Source organism: Chiloscyllium plagiosum, unplaced genomic scaffold (assembly GCF_037043375.1).
Source record: "Chiloscyllium plagiosum isolate Xiang-an unplaced genomic scaffold, Cpla_swu_hap1 HiC_scaffold_21, whole genome shotgun sequence".
NCBI classification, from domain to species: Eukaryota; Metazoa; Chordata; class Chondrichthyes; order Orectolobiformes; family Hemiscylliidae; genus Chiloscyllium; species Chiloscyllium plagiosum.
This window is the reverse complement of record NW_028270159.1, coordinates 29,998,441-30,012,852: the sequence shown is the minus strand read 5'-3', so window position 1 is coordinate 30,012,852 and position 14,412 is coordinate 29,998,441.

Below are 14,412 nucleotides of genomic sequence, written 5' to 3'. Positions count from 1 at the left end.
CTGGTCAGCATGGATGAGTTGGACTGAAGGGTCTGTAATCTTGCTGAACATTTCTATGACTATAAACTTAGGAAGACTGGCAGTATCTGTGGAGAGAAAGCAAAGTTAATGTTTCAAGTCCAGTGACCCAACTTCAGAACATTTAGTCTCTGTTGCTATGCACTTCTTCTACCTATTTAGGTGCTCAGTGAAGAGAACTATTTAGTTAAATAAAGTAGTCAAAACCTTTTTTACTATCAACTGATGCTGGATGATTATAACGTAACAATAAGAGGTATATTTAAATCTGCAGTAATATTTAAAGAGGTACATATTCAATCTTTGGTTCCTGCTATTTGCAAGCCACTTATTATCTATGTATGATATTCCTTGAATTAGCATTGAGGGAACCTCTCGTAAGTATTTAATTACGATGCTCAACAGCATATGAGAAACGAATTGAAATAGAAAAGACTCAGTAACTGTAGCTCTGCTGATTTTGTTTGAGTTTGTTCATGATTTTGGAATTTAAAAAGTTTTAAGGAACTGTTTCAATTTTAAAAAGAAATGCAGGTTTAATCAATGTGAAAAGATCAAAATATTAAAGTAAGCAGGAAAGAACTAATACATGAGCAGTTTGGATTTTTTCATATAGCCAGTCCAGTGATAGAACAATTGCATATTTGTGTTATGGTTGATTGAACACAAAGATATTTGTATAATATGTCCCTTTTTTTAAATGAAGTCTTATATATTCATGTCTTAAGTATGCCATTCAAAACCACATTTGATTGTTAAAATTACTGCGAATGTTGGAATATGAAACCAAGCTTTGACAAAGGGTCAGTTAGACTCGAAATGTCAGCTCTTTTCTCTCCTTACCTGTCAGACCTGCTGAGATTTTCCAGCATTTTCTCTTTTGGTTTCACATTTAATTGTTTTTTTAATTTCTGATAATGAAACTTTAAGTTGCAAACTAAACAGACATGAAGACCCGACACCACAACATTGACTTTCCTTTCGTAAAAATGCATATCATAGAAGATAACCAAGGCACGAAGACCGATTATCAGTCAAAGCACAGAGGTATTCTGGAAAAAGTGAAAAAAAGCAGATCAGAAGTGCAACAGAGTAGTTGCAATTTAAACTAAGGAATATAATGTCAGTGAAGAACATTTTATTACTTAGTCACTCTTGTGATGTGGGTATAAGTGGCTGGGCCAGCATTTAGTGCCCATCGCTAGTTGCCTTTGAAAAGGTAGTGGTGAGCTTCCTTTTGGGTTGAGATAAGAAATTCCTCCATGTAGAGGGTTGTGAATCTTAGAAATTGTCAATTCCAGTTAATCAGTTGCTGAGTATGTTCAAAATGTTTGGACTGCAGGCATATGGAGGCTAGGATAGAAAGCAGAGTGGAAATTGATGATAGGTTATGATCTTATTAAATGGCAGAAGTGTCAGAACTGAGGGAAGGGTAACGACTTGAAATGTTAACTGCGATTTCTCTCCACGGATGTTGCCTGACCATCTGTTCTTTTCCAACAATAATATCTGTTTTTGTTTCAGAGTACAGCTACTGGACAATTAATATTGATCTATTAGACCTTTTGAAACTTAGTAAATAAAGATGTGGATTTACAAATATACGCTAGCCTATGATTTTTATCAGCTCAATTCTGATGAGTCAGACTCCAAACGATATTTAAATGGTCAGTTCTGTTCAAACCTCAAATGTGACCGTGTCAAGAACATCTTTTTTGCCATTGTGAATACATTTTGTAGCTGAAAATGTGTTGCTGGAAAAGTGCAGCAGGTCAGGCAGCATCCAAGGAGCAGGAGAATCGACGTTTCGGGCATGAACCCTTCTTCAGGAATGAGGAAAGTGTGTCCAGCAGGCTAAGATAAAAGGTAGGGAGGAGGGACTTGGGGGAGAGGCGTTGGAAATGCGATAGGTGGAAGGAGGTCAAGGTGAGGGTGATAGGCTGGAGTGGGGGTGGGGGCGGAGAGGTCAGGAAGAAGATTACAGGTTAGGAAAGCGGTGCTGAGTTCCAGGGATTTGACTGAGACAAGGTGGGGGGAGGGGAAATGAGGAAACTGGAGAAATCTGAGTTCATTCCTTGTGGTTAGAGGGTGGGGTCCTCACCTACCACCCCACCAACCTCCATATACAGTGTATCATCCGTCGTCATTTCCACCACCTCCAAACGGACCCCACCACCAGGGATATATTTCCCTCCCCTCCCCTCCCCTATCAGTGTTCTGAAAAGACCACTCCCTCACGTCAGGTCCACACGCACCACCAACCCAACCTCCACTTCCGGCACCTTCCCCTGCAACCGCAAGAAATGCAAAACTTGCGCCCACACCTTCCCCCTTACTTCCCTCCAAGGCCCCAAGGGATCCTTCCATATCCGCCACAAATTCACCTGCACCTCCACACACATCATTCATTGCATCCGCTGCACCCGATGTGGCCTCCACTATATTGGGGAGACAGGCCGCCTACTTGCAGAACGTTTCAGAGAACACCTCTGGGACACCCGGACCAACCAACCCAACCACCCCGTGGCTCAACACTTCAACTCCCCCTCCCACTCCACCAAGGACATGCAGGTCCTTGGACTCCTCCATCGCCAGACCATAGCAACACGACGGTTGGAGGAAGAGCGCCTCATCTTCCACCTAGGAACCCTCCAACCACAAGGGATGAACTCAGATTTCTCCAGTTTCCTCATTTCCCCTCCCCCCACCTTGTCTCAGTCAAATCCCTCGAACTCAGCACCTTCCTAACCTGCAATCTTCTTCCTGACCTCTCCACCCCCACTCCGGCCTATCACGCTCACCTTGACCTCCTTCCACCTATCGCATTTCCAACGCCCCTCCCCTAAGTCCCTCCTCCCTACCTTTTATCTTAGCCTGCTGGACACACTTTTTCCTCATTCCTGAAGAAGGGCTTATGCCCCGAAACGTCAATTCTCCTGCTCCATGGATGCTGCCTGACCTGCTGCGCTTTTCCAGCAACACATTTTCAGCTCTGATCTCCAGCATCTGCAGTCCTCACTTTCCTCAATACATTTTGTAGTTAATTTTTGTAATAAACTGATTTTATCTTTGGTTAAATGTTTTGCTATCCTTAAACAAGCAGTGTTCGCTGGAGTTGCTACATAACTTGTAGCTACTGGGTTATAGTTGTCTCCTTGTTTTGGATTTGTACATAATTTCTTCCTCCATTATAAACCTTTGTATATATCTACTGAAAAAAATGGATAAATAGTTTATGCTTAGATACCAAATTTGTACAATGTTAGCTCTATCACACTGGGAAAGTTTTCCAAAACATGATCTGTTCTATGAAAAGCACTTCAGTTTGTACCAATATATTTCTAGTTTCATTTTTTAAACCTTACCCTATTTCAATTCTAATCTGCTAACAATGAATGACAACCTTCTGAAAGTTAAAAATCTCAACACCAGGTTATAGTTCAACAGGTTTTTTTGGAAGTACAAGCTTTCAGAGCACCGCTCTTTCATCAGGTGGTTGTCCTCCCCAGTCCAACACCGGCACCTCCAAATCTTCTGAAAGAGTTTTTTTCCTTTCTGTCCAAAACACATGTAAGTAATTTCTCATGATAGAATTCTTACAAAGTTTGCCTTTATTAATACAATAGAAAAGCTGTGGAGAGTTTGGCTGGCAACAATGATGCAGAAATTCAGCGTGTGAAAGATGGAGCGCAGAAGGAGATACTTCAGGTTAAACAGCTCCTTGGTAACCAGATCCATCTTTTGGAAGAGGCGAGTATGTTTTATATTTTCTCAATTTGTTTAAGCTAAAGATGAAACAAGCCTCATGTCTATTTGGCAAGACACTTCTGGAGTCAGAGAGATATACAGCACAGAAACACACCCTTCAGTCCAACTCGTCCATGCTGACCAGATATCCTCAACAAATCCAGTCCTATTTGCAAGCATTTGGCCCATATCCCTCTAAACCCTATCTATTCATATTCCCATCCCGATGCCTTTTAAATGTTGTAATTGTGTCAACCTTCACCACTTCTTTCGGCAGATCATTCCATACATGCACCACGCTGAGCACGAAAAAGTTGCCCCTTATGTCCTTTTTAAATCTTTGCCCCCCCCTCCCCTTAACACTATGTCCTTGAGTTTGGACTCCCCACCCCTGGAAAAGACTATGCCTATTTATTGTATCCAAGCACCTAATGATTTTATAAACCTCTAGCGTCACTCCTCAGCCTCCGATGCTCTAGGGAAAATAGTCCCAGACTATTCAACCTCTCCCTATAGCTCAAATCCTCCAACCTTGGCAACACCTTCATGAATCTTTTCTGAACCCTTTCAAGTTTCCCAACATTCTCCCTATGGGAGGGAAACCAGAATTGCACACAATGCTCCAAAAGTAGCCGAATCTTTGGTAATGATTTGTTCCATTAGGAATCGTAGCTGAGATATTCATTGTGAATCAACTAGATTTAGCACGTAGAGAAGTAGTTATTGTTTCTGGCACTACTACTAATTTCTCATTGGTATCTCTTATCCTGTCACCATTTTATTTTATTTGTTGTTTTGAGGCATACTTTTAGAATGGAGTGTGCTTGGATACAAGACAAACTCTTGGATTTGTGCATGTTCAGGAGGTACTCACTCTCTCGTGTTATGACACAAATAAACTCAACCATCCATTATACCCAAGTTCACAGTCCTGAATGTTTGAGGGTTGTTTCTGATGTACTCTAGCAGGAGGCCCATGGAACATCTGTAAATAACAATGTATGTGTTCAACTGGGGTTCACTGTTCTTTCACTAAAGTTACAGTAAGCGATGAGGACACATTCTGTGAAGATTCGGGGTCTGTTGATTTCTTTGTTTCATACAAGCATAGAAATTAGGAGGAGGAGCAGGTCATTCATCCACTTGAGCCTACTCCACCATTTGGTAAATTCATGCTTAATTGGATTGCTAACGTGAGGTTACATTCCTGATTATCCTGATAACTCTTCACCGTATTGCTCAATAGGAATCTGTCGACCTCCACCCGAAACCTATTCAAGGAAGGACTCTATTTCCACTCTCTTTTCAGGAAGAGAGTTCCAAAGACTCTCAACTCTCTGAGAAAATAACATTTTGTTTAATCTCCCTTTCAAATCACCTGCTTTTTATTAAACACAATACATTTGATTCTATTGTACAATAGAATTTCCATTTTCTGTTATTTTCTAATGCAAGTAGTTCTTTTATAGCGCAATGGTTGTGTCCTTGTGCAACCCGTATTATAGAAAAATCATGCTTTAGAAATAGTGCTTAAAGTCTTGGCGATGTAATCGCATTATAGCCGACACATGTTTTAAAAGTTTGCGCTTTAGAAACAGTGTTCCCAATTTGTCAATTGCGTTACAACAAATTCGTGTTAACGAAACATGCGTTAAAGAAGAACGACCTCTACGTGAAAATGTATTTTTGCTGGGTGGGAAAGGGAAAATCTTTTATGATTACTGAAGATGAAATTTACTTTAATAAAACAAACTTTTTCCCTGTTCTTATAACCAGGATCTTAAAACCACCCAAGCAGAATTGGAAAAGATGGCTGCTATTGCAGAGCAGGAGAAGATTAGGAGTATGAATTTGGAGAAACAGATTTTGACAATTAACAGACAGAACCGTATGGGGTCTCCTTCACTTCCAGAGCAAAACAAGAACAGCACTGAGACTGAACAGTCAGTTATTTTACATTTTGTTTTTCCAATGTCAAAACATCCTTTAAAAGGAAGGGACTATTTTACACAATGAAAGTGTAGCGGACGCTTCAGTTTACTCAAAGAGGGGAGTTAAATTATACTTTAAGGAGTTGGACATTTACACTGTAAATGATGAAGATACTTGACACAATAGGTGACCGAGAGCGAGTTATCTTTTTAGAAAAGAATGGGATTTGATAAAGCGGTAAAGAGTCATGAAAGTTAACCTGACCAAACAGCGAGGAATTTGGACTGCAGATAGTATGTTAGATTCTATTACTAAGTGATTAGAGTAAAAAAATCTTATTGTAATTATTCAGCATTGATTAGCTGGGCTAAATGGCATCATTCTCTACTTACAGACCAATGAGTCTGACTTACTTTTCTTTATGTCTTGATATTATCAGTTTAATTGTTGCAATCAGGTTGTAAGTTTGCTTGCTGAGCTGGTAGGTTTGTTCTCAGACATTTCGGCACCATGCTAGGTAACATCAGCAGTGAGCCTCCAATGAAGCGAGCAAACTTACAACTTGAACCTCAATCTGAGCTATAAATCTTCTCAAAAATTGCAAATTTATAGGAAATAGTAGCTTCTTTCATTCATTCACATGTCAGTGACTATCCAAGGAACAGTCAATATATAACATTAATGTGATAAATATAATACACTCTTCAAAGCACAGCTGCCAATGTACTATGAAACTAATCAGTTGCACAATATTCAATAAATTTAGGGATTAATGTATCTGGCACTTTTCATTCACATTTTCCATGGAATGTGAATTTAATTTTGTGGAACATTATGTAAAGTTGTGCTTTTATTTTAGGTTAATTGAGCAGCTAAATGAAACTATAAAGAGCAAAGATGTTCTTATTAATCAGCTTCGAAATGAAAAAGCAAAGATGCAGGACAGTCATGCGAATCCTTCAGAAAAGATCCAGGAACTTACAGAGGCTCTTCTGAAGAAAGCTGGTGAATCTGAAGTATGTAACATCTTTTTTTTTAATAGATATTTTTATTAGAAATTTAACATTTTTACAAGTTTACAAAAATAAACAAAACTCTCAGATATAAACATTGATATACAATTAGCTCAAATATACAATAGCCAAAATTTAACAAAAAAACACACAACAAAAAAACCGAAAAAAAATAAACAAAACTCAACTATCTACTAATCTAACCTACAACTAACCAGAGTGTATATTTAAGTCTCTTACATGCTCGGGATGTGTTAGCATCAGATATAATAAAACCCGTATTCGTGCGGGATTCCTCCCCCGAGGGGCCCCAGACCAGCCAGGTTTGTAATCTCAATTAAATAAAAGCCCTTGTTAGGATAGCCGAAATATCTGTATTTATGTAATTCAAAAAGGGCTGCCATATTTTATAAAATAATTCGGTCTTTCGGTGCACCATATTTGTAAGGAAGTCAAGGGGAATACATTCCATAATTAGTCTGTGCCAATTTGAAAGTCCAGGGGGGTCCTCAGCAGCCCAGTTCACCAAAATATTTTTCCTTGCACAGAAAGAAAGAATAGAAAATAGTCTCTTCCTGTACGTGTCCAGGGAGGGAAAGTTCGAAAAGCCCAAGAGGAGAGATACAGGGTCCACTTTAATTTCCGTTCCTAAAATTTCTGTCAGGGTACTTGCTACTTTAGTCCAATATCTACGGATCTTAGGACAGGTCCATAAGCAATGTACAAGAGTGCCCACCTCTATTTTGCATTTAGGACACATTGGAGATGCTCCTGCCTTAAATTTTGCCAATCGAACCGGTGCTATATGGGCCCTATGAAGTATCTTCAGCTGGATAGCCTGGGTTCTGTTACAGATAGTAATTCTTCTAGCATTTTCCCAAATATCATTCCACGTTTCTGTGGAGATTTCTAGTCCCAGATCCTGATCCCATGTTTTAAGCAGATTATCCATATCTCCTGATACTTCATCATGTAGTAAATGATAAATAGTACTGACGGAAGATACCCCCACTGGTCGTAGGACACTACATTCTCTATCGGATTTATAAAGTCTATCTAATAACGTAGTCTTCTTCTGTATATAATCTCGAATTTGGAAGTATCGAAAGAGGTCTCCATTGGGTAATCCGAATTACTGACGCAGCTGTTCGAAAGACATCAGGACCCCATCTTTAAATAGATCCCCTAGACATGAGATACCCCTGGATCTCCAGAGTTTAAAAGTGGCATCTGTTAACCCCGGTTGGAATCCCCATGCTCCCACTATCGGTGCATAGGGGGATGTTTTATGTGAATTGACCTCATTTTGCCGCATTATATTCCAAGCCTTGATTGTATTTGGTATTATAGGGTTTTTACAGTGATCTGTAATGATTTTCCTCTTGTCTGAGAATAAAAGGTTAATAAGTGGGTATTTTACTTGAGAAGCCTCGATGTCCAACCAGATTGATTGTGGATCAGACAAGATCCAATCAGCTATGTAACTTAATAGGGAACTTAACTGATACTTCCTAAAGTCTGGGAAGTCCAATCCACCCCTTGCCTGTGGAAGCTGTAGCTTCTTCAGCTTAATGAGGGGCCGCCTATGATTCCAGATAAAGGAACCCAGCCAGCCATATAATTTACATAAAGCCGTCCTCGGCAGCATCACCGGAAGCATTCTCATAGGATATAGGAGACGGGGCAGGACATTCATTTTGATTAGTGCTATTCTACCCAACCAGGAAATTGGTAGGTCTCCCCATCGCTGGAGGTCCTGCCTTATCCTTTCCAATAAATACACAAAATTAGCCTTATACAACTGACCAAATACTGGAGTAATAAAAATGCCTAAATATAAGAAGCCCTCCAGGGACCAGCGAAAGGGAAAAAGGGAACCGTCCGCTAAGCGGGGTATCATAGCAAGGCCACCCATTGGCATAGCCTCCGATTTTGAAAAATTAATTTTATAGCCTGAGAATGCACTAAATGTATTAATAACTTGGATTAAGTGAGGTATGGACATCAAAGGGTTACTGAGGAATAGAAGAACATCGTCTGCATAAAGGGTAATTTTATGTTTACCTGTACCAATCCTTGGGGCCACTATATTAGGATCAGCTCGTATAGCTTCTGCTAGTGGTTCAATTATTAGCGTGAATAACAATGGCGAGAGGGGACATCCCTGACGGCAGCCCCTACCCACACTGAAGCTATCCGAACCTAATCCATTGGTAACCACAACTGCTTTGGGATCACTATACAATGTTGAGACCCATTTGGTAAACACCTGTCCAACGCCAAACCTCTCCAATGTGTAAAACAAATATGACCATTCGACCCTATCAAATGCCTTTTCCGCGTCTAATGAAACCACTACTCCTGGTATCTTTCCCTGATGACAAGCTTGAATCATATTCAGAGCCCTTCTAACATTATTGGATGATCTACGGCCCTTAATAAACCCCGTCTGATCCTCCTTTATAATATGTGGCAGTATCCTTTCTAGTCTCAGTGCTAACGTTTTAGAGAGGATTTTAAAATCTACATTTAGCAAGGATATTGGTCTGTATGATGTACAATCTTCTGGGTCCTTTCCTTTTTTAAGGATAAGAGAGATATTTGCCTCTTTCAGCGAAGGCGGGAGACAGCCCTGACTATATGCATAGTTATACATGTCCATAAGTGGACCAGCCAGTATTTCTGTAAATTCTTTATAGAATTCAGCTTGAAAACCATCTGGGCCCGGCGCCTTACCATTTTGAAGTTGCCTAACTGCATCAACTATTTCTTGGCGTGTAAGAGGAGCATTTAGGACCGATACTTGTTCCGGAGGTAGGCCTGGAAAAGTCAAATTTTTAAAAAATGACTGCATCCTCTTCGTCCTATCTTCACAATCCTGTGATTTATATAACTCAGAATAAAATTCTCTAAAGATCGCATTAATCTTTTTGTGATCATGAGTCAAAATACCCGTACTTTTCTTGATAGACGTAATAGTCTGAGGGGCCTTTTTTTTCTTTGCAAGAAATGCTAAGTATCTACCCGGTTTGTCGCCATATTCATATAACCTTTGCTTTGCAAATAATATTTCCCTCTTAGCCGTTTGAGTAAGCGTAGTGTTTAGAGCTGTCCTAAGAGCTGTAATCCTTTGCAATTTAATAATAGAAGGTCTATCAGTGTATGCTGTTTCAGCCGCTTTTAAGAGGGCTTCAAGCAGACGCTGCTGTTCTCCCTTTAATTTCTTCTGGGTCGCTGAGTAGGAGATGATCAAGCCTCGCGTGTAAGCTTTGAGGGTCTCCCACATCATTGACGGGTTGCTAGCTGTACCTGAATTAATTTCTAAAAAAGTTTTAAATTCTTGAGAGCAGTACTTTACAAATTTACTATCTTTCATTAAGAAGGGGTCCATACGCCAATGCCGAGGGGATGTCCCATTGTTCCTCGCCTTAGTTTCCATATATACAGCAGCGTGGTCAGAAATTGCTATACTACCTATTTTACAGGATGATATGGAATTTAAAAAAATTGAGGGGGCAAAAAACATATCAATTCTAGTATGACATTTATGTGGATTAGAGTAGAAAGAAAAATCTCTACCCTGTGGATGAAGACATCTCCATACATCTACTAATCCTAATTCTTTGTTCAGATCCATCAATTGTCTAGATCTGGGAGATATTCGTGCAGTACTCTTGGGAATCCTATCTATTTCCGGATCCAAAATACAATTAAAGTCTTCCCCCTATAATTATATGACGGGAATCAAAAGCCATCAATTTTGAAAAGGCTTCCGTTATAAATTTAAAGGGGTGTGCCGGGGGGCAGTACAAATTTAAAATCCCATATTCCTCTCCATTTATGAGGGCTTTAATCAAGATATATCATCCAGATTCGTCTTTTATCTGCTTTAGGATTTTGAAAGGGAAATTCTACCGAACAAGAATAACAACTCCCCTGCTTTTTGAGCTAAAAGAAGAAAAAAAGGCCTGATCAAATCCGCCCTGTCGTAATTTCAAGTGTTCTTTATCTGACAGGTGTGTCTCCTGTAGGAGAGCTATATCAACTCTTTCCTTCTTAAGATTTGATAATATTTTCTTCCTTTTGACTGGCGAATTACTCCCCTTGACATTCCAGGTGCACTACTTAACCGACTGATCAACCATAATCCTCTGGGCCAATCCGAGACCCCTCGGGAGGGGGAACCCTATCCAGAACATCCCGAGTGTAGAACATGTAAAATTTACAAAAATAAAGCCTCTTTAATACACCCACAACAATACAGTAAAAAACTATTTCTAAATAAAAAAAATATAAAACGTATCTAAGTGGAGACTTTCCCCCTTGTTCCCAGGGGGCGTCACTTCCTCTCCAAAAGTCCTTCATATCCTCTCCCAACCAATGCCCCACCCTTGACCCAGGCACTCTTCAATAAAATGAGGAGAATTCAAATATAATACAAAGCTAGAGTTAACAGTGAGCACCCTACCCCCACCCATACCAACACCTGGGTATATTTGGTAATGTTAATACCATATATAAACATATAACTATAAAATTACCACCTCAACAAATAATAATTAAATATAATAATACAAAATAACAAGGGGAAAACAACCCTGCTCCTAGAGACAGAGGTAAAATTGAATAAGGTAACCACCTCCCCCCACCAACATTAACCAAACCCCCCAGCTTTTATATATATATATATATACATCCTTCATATATACATAAAATAATAACAGAAAACAACCCCAAGTGGGGGGAGAAAATCAAATCCTTCTCCCCACCCCCCATGATAATATTAAACAGTAAGGTAAGAGAAAAGAGGAAAAAAAAAGGGGGGGATATAAACCAAAGCGGGGGGAAAGGCAGACCAACATCCATTATGTCTTACAGTTTATCTAAGAGAGTCCAAGAATTCCTTCGCCTTTTCTGGTGATCCAAAGTTATATACGGATCCTTCATGGTTAAAGCGTAACATCGCTGGGTAGCGTAAGGAGTACTGAATATTTAAGTCCCTTAAACGCTTCTTCGCCTCACCGAATGCGTTCCTCTTTCGAACCAGAGCCGGGGAAAATTCCTGAAATAGCATGACCTTGGATCCTTTGTAGATCATAGCTTGGGGGCCTTTTCCGAGATTTCTAGAGGCTTCTAGGAGTATCTGCCTCTCCTTGTAGCTCTGCAGCCGGAACAGGACCGGGCGTGGGCGCTGGTTCGAGCCGGGCCCGCGTATTGCGACCCGGTAGGCCCATTCCACCCTTACCTGGCCTGATAATATCTTATTTTTAATATACTAATTCTAGTAGTAATACAAAATAAAGAGTAAACTCCAAAGTGTCATTATTTTAAAACAACTAATTTGAACACACATCATGATTTTCTGTTTCTGTGCTCTCCAGTCCGTGGAGAGTTATTCTGCAGAAGTGCTTTAATGGACCAGCATTTACAAGATGGGTGTGGCTTTGTGGTTATCCTTGAGCCATAAATTCAATCCTAATATGAAGAACTAGAGATTGGCACTGTTTTTGGATTGAAGGAAGAATTATTTCAGGGCTCATTGCTTGACTTTTTGACATTCTAATGGATTACTCTTCTTGGGACTTGATGTTTTAGCTGAGGAAACTAGTTACAATATTTTTTTTGTATCAAATCCATGTCATCCACATGATTTTTACTTTTGCAAAGTTAAAGCACAGTTGCTTGAATTTTACTTCCTTTTTGAAATTGGGAATAATGCCAGAGATTTATTTGGTAGTGAAAGAGATGGGTACTAATTTCAGTTCCTAAAACCAGCACATATTGTCTGGAGATTGCTTTTGAGGTGTTGCTTAACTTTAGTCACACAGAAGGAAACCAGGAGATAAAGCTCTACACCTGCTGGCACATTATCAGGAGTTGACAGTTGCAAGAAACTCTTTATTTTCTAATCAAACTGTTCAGAGAGATGTTATGATACACCTCTGGAGTAGTGGAACTTGAACGATGGCCTCCTGACTCAGAAATAGGGATACTACCACTGCACCACAGAAGCCCCAAGAAACTCTTGAGTCTTTCTCCTAATGAAGGCTTGCTGTTTGAAGTGAGGATACCTAGAATATAGTGAGCAGCATCTGTAAAGAAGTGGGGCCAATTTGAAACCGTCAAAATACAGAAGTTTTACTTCTTTATGATATATTGTTTTTAAAATATATTCTGAGAGCGATTTATGCAGCGTTATTTATGGTTTGATAGGTTTATGCCTGTGGCAAGATGTCTGATGCCTTTTTGGTAGCTAGCAATGTAGAGTAAGGATGCATCTCCAAATCTTCAAGCTCTTCTTCACAGCAATATTTAAGGAAACCACATATGTAACATCTTTTGATTTCCAGAAGGCATTGAATAAGGTACCACATAAAAAAAGGTTACTGCTCAAGATAAGAGCTTATGGTATTGAGGGTGATATGTTCACATGGATTGGCTAACTAATGGAAAACTGTTAAGAATAAATAGGTCTTTTTAGGGTTGGCAAACTGTAACTAATGTAGTGCCACAGAGATTAGTGCTCATACTCAATTACTTATGATCAATATGAACTACTTGAATGAAGGAAAGACTATATAATCACCAAATTTGCTGATGTTACAAAAATAGTTAGGGTTAACAAGGTACAAAGAATCCATAAAGGGATATAGGTACATTATTAGTTGGCAGATAAAGTGTAATACACAGAAAATATGAGGCCTATTTTGGCAGGAAGAATAGAAACACTGTTGTTTTAAGTAGAGAGAGATTTAGGTAGGTCTGGGTGTCTTCATACATTAATTGCAGAATGGAGTCAGAAAGTGTGGTGCTGGAAAAGCGCAGCTGGTCAGGCAACATCCGAGGAGCAGGACAGTCAACATTTCAAGTATAAGCTCTTCTTCAGGAATGTGGGGGGCCCCAAGGAGGTCTGAGAGATAAATGGGAGAAAGATGAGGCTGGGGGGGAAGGTATCTAGGAATGTGATAGGTGGACGAAGGAAGGGGGTGATGGTGATAGGTCAGAGTGGAGGGTGGAGCGGATTGGTGGGAAGGAAGGTGAACAGGTAGGACATTTCATGAGGGGGTGCCAAGTTGAAGGGTTGGATCCGGGATAAGGTAGGGGGAGGGGAGATGAGGAAACTGGTGAAATTGACTTGATTTAGTGTGGTTGGAGAGTCCCAAGGCAGAAGATTTGCAGCTCTTCCTCCAGCTGTTGGCTGTCTAGGATTTAGCAGTGGAAGAGCCACAGGATGGTGGGATTGTTTGGTGCGTGTGTCCCGGAGATGTTCTCTGAATCTTTCTGCAAGTTGGCATCCAGTCTCCCAATAAAGAAGAGACCACATCAAGAGCAACAGACACAGTAGATAAGGTTTTTAGGGGTGCAGGAAAATCTCTGCTGCATGTGGAAGGATTCTTTGGGGCCTTGGATGGAGGTCTGGGCGCAGATATTATACCTCTTGCGATGGCAAAGGAAGGTGCCGGGAGTGGAGGGTGAGTTGGTGGGGGGTGTGGACCTAACTAGGGAGTTACGGTGGAAATGGTCTCTGTGGAATGCTGAAAGGAGTGGGGAGGGAAATATACCTCTGGTGCGGCCTAACTGTAGGTGGCAGATATAGCAGAGGATGATGTATCTGGAGGTCGGAGTGGAAAGTGAGGACCGGGGGCTTCTGTCCTTGTTGTGGTTGGATGGGTGGGGTTCAAGGGTGGAGGTGCGGAACGTG